Source organism: Bubalus bubalis, chromosome 8 (genome assembly GCF_019923935.1).
Source record: "Bubalus bubalis isolate 160015118507 breed Murrah chromosome 8, NDDB_SH_1, whole genome shotgun sequence".
In the NCBI taxonomy this organism is placed as follows: Eukaryota; Metazoa; Chordata; class Mammalia; order Artiodactyla; family Bovidae; genus Bubalus; species Bubalus bubalis.
In genome coordinates, this window is record NC_059164.1 from 75,433,403 (window position 1) to 75,440,670 (window position 7,268).

Below are 7,268 nucleotides of genomic sequence, written 5' to 3' on the forward strand. Positions count from 1 at the left end.
CCCAAATATAGATTTCTGTCACCACCCTACCTGGTGGTGGCTTCTCCACCTGGGGCAAGGTGAGGCCTGGGGGTACAGGGAGCACAGAGCAGGCCTGTAATGCTGGCCTGCCCCCTGGGCACTACTGCCCACATCCACCTGACCATCTCACCTGGCCCGCCCCCTGCCTGGCCCGCAGCCCCAGGCCACCTCTCTCCTCCACAATTAATCAAGTATGTCTGTCTTGAGATATGATCCTGGTTCCCTTGAACAAGAGCAGGATCTTCCATCTGAACTCATTGCCCTCTGTCTTTGAGTACAACTTGGGTTTTGGGGACCATGGCCACATCTCAAGGCTGGAAGAGAGGAGACAGGAGGGTAAAGTCAGTGTGCTTTGGATGGAGGTCAGAGCCAGCTCCATCTCTAGCTCTGTCTCACGTGTCCTGGGAAGAGTCTGGCTTCCTGGAGGCACACATTACATTCCAGTCACGCATTCCAACTCAGTCGGTATTCTCACTTGCAGCGCTCCATAAAGTAAACGGGCACCATCGACGGCCACAATTCCCATCCTACTCCCACGCTGGGTGTGCAGGGGCCTGAGCCCTAGAGAGTAAAGCCAGACAGCCCTCCTCAAACTTTGGCTGCAACAAGACTCAGTTTCCTCAACTGTCCTACAAGCTGGTGGGAAAGGGGCATCCCCAGGCTTTCCTTCTGGCTCATACTCTCCCAACTTTGTCCTGACGTCACATAAGCACTGGCCTCCCTGTGCTGTTCACAATTTCCCTCCACTGGGAGGGGTTGAGAAGACCATTTTCCAATGTAATCTGTGCCTTTTTCACAAATGTGTCTTCTTCTGCACATCACACATCCCTTCCCAGCACTGTCTACTCCTCCCCAACAGCTCCTGCTCTGCTGTAATGGCAAGGCCCAGAGACTTTCAGGGAATCACCTGGGGTTCTGCAGACTAGATTCAGCTCTGCTTGATCCCACACATCAGTCCTTGGAGCTCTGCCAAGAGCAAAGCTCAGCCTTGTCCCAGAGCCATGCAGGCAAGGGCTGTACCCTGTTGCTGCTCCTAAGGCTCCTTGGGGCCCATATAAGCTGTGACAGTCTTGCTGGCTGCATGCCTCAGGAGGAGGCTCCATGTACTCTGACCCCTGCACATTTCCAAGGAGCTGGTGGAGGAGAGAGACAGAGGAAGCACTGGGTCAGGACGGTGGGGAGAAGGGTAGGATTTAGCAAGCAGCCTGGGAGCACCAGCACTGTTTCTGGAGTTGGGAATACAGGGACACAGATACGGCTTCTGTGGCATACACGACATAAATTGGGGGTTTGGGGCTGACCTTAGGAAACAGACACAAATGGTGAAATCAAAATTAGGGCCAGTATCCCAGAAAGGGTAACAATCTAGAGTTCCATTTGCTTCCAGATAACCATCTGGGTGAGCAGGAGGGAGGAAGTCCCATCCTGGGGCACCTGTGCCGGGAGCCGGCATATTGCATATTGAGTGCATATTGCATATTGAGTGCAGCACTTTCCACAGCATCATCTTTCAGGATCTGGAATAGCTCAACTGGAATTCTATCACTGCCGGGAGCCAGCGTGAGGAACTCCGCCCATGACAAAGGTCATGAGGAAGGAGGCTCGGCATACGCAAAGGCAGGATCGAGCCTCAGGAGTCCCCCTGGAAATTCTCGAGCATCTACCCCCCAAAACCAGAGTCTGCCTACTTTCTGCTTTGTGCTTTCACCTACACCTCTGACTTTAGGGGGGCTGTCCCCCACTACCTCTCTCTGAAAAAAGAGTTAGCTTACAGCTCCAGTTAATAATTCCTGGGTGTGACAGTGTTTCAACCTACAAACTCCTTTGGAAATCCAATAGCCTGCCTGAATAGGTTTTTCCGGCCACATGTGATTGCTCAAAGCCTCCCAACTGTGAGAGGCATGAGATGTTCTAAACTGTCTAAACACAGATTCCTTTGAGCAGTTAAAAGATTGATTAGAAATTGTATTGGTGAAGGGATTTTCACTTGTTGGGCCAATGTTTGCTGCTAAGTTTCCATATCCCTTACCTGCTGTGTCCCTGGCAGTGTATTGATTAATATAATTGGTGTAAGTAGCAGCTTTAATGTTTGTAACCTGGGACCCTTGAGTTAATTCTTTTTCTTGTTATAGCCCACCACACCTTTGCTCTGTAGGAATGCAACTTTATCTAATGCTTTTGGAGGGTGGCTCCTGACCAATCACCTTTAGAGAAAAATAAGCTTTCTGAAGGAAGGGTCTTAAAATGTTAACAGGCCTCCGGGCCAGAAGATGATGCAAATCACCTAAGCTTTTGCATATGATAAGTTTGCAGGAAGAAAGCCTGGCTTGCTGCATGACTCTACCCCTTCCCCCATTATCCTCTATGCATAACTTAAGGTATAAAAACTACTTTGGAAAATAAAGTGCGGGCCTTGTTCACTGAAGCTTGGTCTCCCCATGTCGTTCTTTCTCTCACCTTCTGGCTGAATTATTCAGCCTCTTTTCTCCACTGAATTTCCTCACTGAGCTATCCTTATTTCAGCCTCTTTTCTCCACTAAATTTCCTCACTGAGCTATCCTTATTCTATTACTCTATATCCTTAATTAAAGTTTAATTAAGCAGTTGTTTCCTGATCCTCGCCGACGCCGTCCCCGCTTCGAATTCCCTGGATCCACCGGGGCTGGACCCCGGCACACCTGCATTTCAGGGGAGCAGACAGCAAGCACAGACATTCAGGGAATCCTGCTGAGGAGGGAAAGGAGTGGGGGTCTCAAATTTGGGGACACCTGTGCAGGGGGGCATCAGCCCAGAGGAGAAGCCTGGGCAGAGGGCAGAGCAGATGGGAAACCCAGACTGTGGCTGATCAAGGTAACTTCGGATGTCAGGCCCAGAGGCAGGGTGGAGAGAGGGAGGGAGAAGAGGCAGGGGAGGGGTGGGTTAAACCGAGGGCCTGGGGGACCATTGAAAGAGATGCGGAGGCAGGCTTGATCTGACCCAGGTCTCATACCCCCATCTGTCCTTCTCTAACTTCTTACCCCTTCTGTATGTCATCCATGCATTCCATTTTCATAGCTCGTAGACATCCCTCTTGACCATGAGTTCCTGGAAGGGTCAAAAACAAATTCTAAATATCTTACACTCTGGCAAAATGCCTTGCATGTAGTAGTAGCTTATGAAAGATTTCTTTTTTTTTTTTTATTTTTAAACTTTACATAATTGTATTAGTTTTGCCAAATATCAAAATGATGAAAAATACTATTTAAAAAAACGATGTGTGTGTGTGTGTGTATAAAACTGAATCATTTTGCCGTACAGCAGTAATTAACATGACATTGTAAATCAACTATACTTCAAGGAAAAAAATACTAAACTAAAACAAGAATTCAAAAAAGAAAGGTTTCTATCAAGAGAAAAATGTATGAACACTGTCCTGAATCATCCTCTCATTCGCTTTTTTTTTCTTCCGAACACTTAATCAGAAGTCATTTAGGTTGGAAGACATCTCTCCAGGCAGTTTCGTGCTGTGCAAATTCCTGGAGATAAGTAAAGACGTCATCTTGACTCTCTTCAGAGGGAGGCCACAAACACTGATTCCACTGGCCAAGGCGTCTAAAATACCTCACGCCCTGGGCTGTATTTAGCAACTAGCAATTTTATTTGGCATCTTCTAGAGAAGCGGTAAAGACTCTGAGGACTCCAGGGTGGGGTGGAACGGGCCACTCCACAGAGAGGAACTTGAATGGGAGGCACTGTCGGGACTTGCTCAGTGCACCCGGGGTCAGTGCAGGAGGCGTAAACCCTATGGTCCCCAGCACACTTAAATAAATGGAAGATAGAAATGCAGCGTTTCTGATTTCAAAGTTCAGAAGATACTTCTCTGATTTATGATTTTTTTCCCAAATAAAAAGATGTGGCTGCAAGTGCAGAGTCAAGGACAGAGCAAGTCAGAGCAGCCACAGTGGGCATCCTGGGTTCTGGCCATGTTGTCCCCCAGTGCTTCCCACAGCCCGGCCCGCCGGCTCCACAGGGACCTTGTGGAGGGCAGCACGGGAAGCAGAAAGGAAGCCAGATTCCTGTTTATAAAGCTGGGCTGTGAGGGAACAGAGAGCCCCATGAAGGGGCCTAGGGGCTGGCTGAGTGTGTGTGTGAATGTGTGTGTGTATGAGTGTGTGTGTGAGTGTGTGTGTGAGGTGTGTGTGTGTGAGTGTGTGTGTGTGTGTGTGTGTGTGTGAGTGACTGTGTGTGTGTTTGTATGTAGGTTTTAGGAGCTGAAGCTAGAGCCTGCTTTTCTGTTATGGGTAAAGGGCAGCAGAATATAGGCATGGCCAGGAAAGTAAAGAATGGATGGAATTTGTGGAACGATGCAGGCTTCTGCTGCTTTTCCCAACCCTCTGACTTGATAGATGCCACCCAGGCTGCCCCAGGTGATGTCAGGGTCCATCTTCTTTCTCCCCTCTTCCCACAAGTGCTGAGTTCAGGGAAGCACTTGACACCCCACCCTCCATCAGCCTCTGCTTCTAGGGGATCCAGCCAGATGCAGGGACATTTCCTCATGTCAAGGATAAAGGGAGATCTTCTAAAAGCCTCTGAGAGCAGGCAGGAAAATTCATTATCTGCAGAACAATGAGAATAAAGTGGGCTCAGCCGTCCGCCACAGAGTGTTCTGGAGGAAAATGTTTGCAAACCTAATACTCCTGACACAGCCTCACTGGAGCTCATCTGTGGTAGGCGAAGAGGGAGGGGGGAGTGAGGAGGAGGGGAAGGGAGGAGGGGGAGGAGGGAAGACATACATACAGAGTCTCAGGAAACTTACCAAACACAAAGCCTTTCTAGAAACATTATTCAAGATCGTAAACCAGCAAAATAAAAGTCATTCTAAAAGGAAGGCAACACAATTGGGTGGAAGAAGCAATCCAGGCAGATTCACAAACCATATTGTTATCTCTGCATAATTACTATTGCACAATGCAGAAAAGAATCCAAGGCTAAATCTTCAGATAGGCTGTTTGTTAGTGTGAACCTCTTAGAGCAAAATGTAGGGAGAGTGGGGAAAAGGGGGACAGGAGGGGTGGGAGGGGGAGAGGGAGGCAGGATAGAGGAAAAACAAGAAAAGAAAATAGAAGGATGAAGAAGGTTTCCAGGGAGAGGGAGGCAGGCGAGGAGAAGAGAGGATGGGGGGCAGGTGTGGAGGAGCCACCTAGAGCTTCTAAAGCAGGCAGAGTTACAGGACAGGTGATAGCAGTGCTTTTGCGTCTTGCATTAAGGAGAGTCCTGACAGAAAAAGTGTGCCCTTCCTGTGACCTTCCAGCCTTGGCAAAGGCACCCCAGGACCCAGGTGGAGTGAGCAGACAGGACACATGGGCAAGAGAAGGATGCCCACCGCAGGGGAGGGGTGGGAGGGAGGAGGCAGCCAAGTTCCTTCAGCCCCCACCCCCCTCCCCACTCCCAAGCCCTGCACCTTCTCCCCCAAAATGAAGTTGCCCCTTTATCTTGTCCTGAGTGCAACTGCTCACAGAGATATCCAATCCTGGGATGAGCCTCACAAGGGTCCCTCACATTAGCCTGGAATCAACCACGAGGGGCTGACACCTTTCAGAAAGAGGGACAATCTAGAATTTTCTACTGGTTTTACCCTGCCCAGGTGTTCAGAACAAAATCATTATAAATAGCCACACATTTGCAGAATGGCTTCCTTTTGCCAATGGGTTCTTTCTCACTAAAATGCCCATATCACCTTAATTTCCCTGATGGAGCCAGGGATACACTCTATGGTGTGATGTGGCACATCCCTGTCTCATGCTGACCTGGCTCTGAAGAAAGTCAGAGAACACGAAGTGAGAGGAGAGACCAGAAATACCCGCTGAGACAGAGGTGAGAGTCAGGGTGTAAGACTGTCATGATATATGAACTCACCCTGAAGAATCTTCATGAAAGTCCTTCTCTCTCAGCCAAACTTGGGCAGAGCAACTCCTGGTGCCCTCTGATTCATCTGATGCAGACTCAGGACTGTCATGGACCCTGTGTGGTTTTATCTTGTCCCATGTACTCAAAGTGGTCATGGATCCTTAAAAAGAAAGGTGACCAATGGCTGTGTGTCAGTAATATTTCATCCCTGCCAACTGGGGTAACCTAACACTTCAGCTCACAAAACCCAGAAGTCTGACAGCCACAGGAAGGGCCCACCATCATCCACAGCTTGGAGGCACCTTGTCTGATGACTGTGGGATTCCCTCAGGCCAGGGGAGCAAGCAGATGAGTGCACTGGTGTCCTGTGAGCTGATGGGGAAAGGAAAAAAGTCACAAAGTCACAATGCAGTTCCTGCACTCAGGGTTTGCACAATCTTTGGAGCGCATGCGTGCATGCTCAGTCATGACCAACTCTTTGCGACCCTATGGACTGTAGCCCACCAGGCTCCTCTGTCCATGGGATTTTCCAGGCAAGAATACTGGAGTGGATTGACATTTCCTACTCTAAGGGATCTTCCTGTCCCAGGGATCGAATCTGAGTCCGTTGTGTCTCCTGCATTAGCAGGCAGATTCTTTACCACTGTGCCACCTAGGAAGCTCAGTCTTTGGAAGGGGGGAGTCAGATGGGCAGAATTAACCCTAAAGAGAGACAGATGGGTAGAGAGACACAAAGAGAGATGTTCTAGGTCAGCTCTTCTCTGACCTGAGCACCTAAATGGATCAAGAGACTGAGAAGGGTTTAGGCAGCCTCAGGGATCCCACGCAACCAGCCAACACAGCCCTGTAAGACCCAGAATGTGCTGGAAGCCTCATGTTTCATTTCAGAAAGGCACAGGGGCAACAGAGCCTCACCAACAGCTGGGGCTCAGAGCAAGATAAGTGCAGACTGACACCTGTGCTACTGTAAGGCCTGGGGAAAGGAGCTGACATTATGCCTCCCTTTCCTTATCTGGAAAATGGGGATATAAATAAGAATAATAGTAATAGTAATAAAATACCTTCTTGCAGGGGTTGATGTGTCAGAACAGTTCCTGGTACACAGTGAGCACCATGTGTGTATCTGTTAAATAATCCAAGATATGTAGACACTATTTCTCACTGGTTGAGTCATTCTTCCCAACCGTATCCTATGCCCAGGCCTTTGAGGAGTCTGCTCATCCAAGTCTTGCCCAGGCACACTCAGGTGCAGCTACAGGTGAGAAGTGTACTCTGCTTACCTCTCCATAGGCTGATTCCAAGCATGTTTGTGGGATCAATAAGCATTTGTTTAAAAAAAACACTAAAGCAAACTTAAGCAG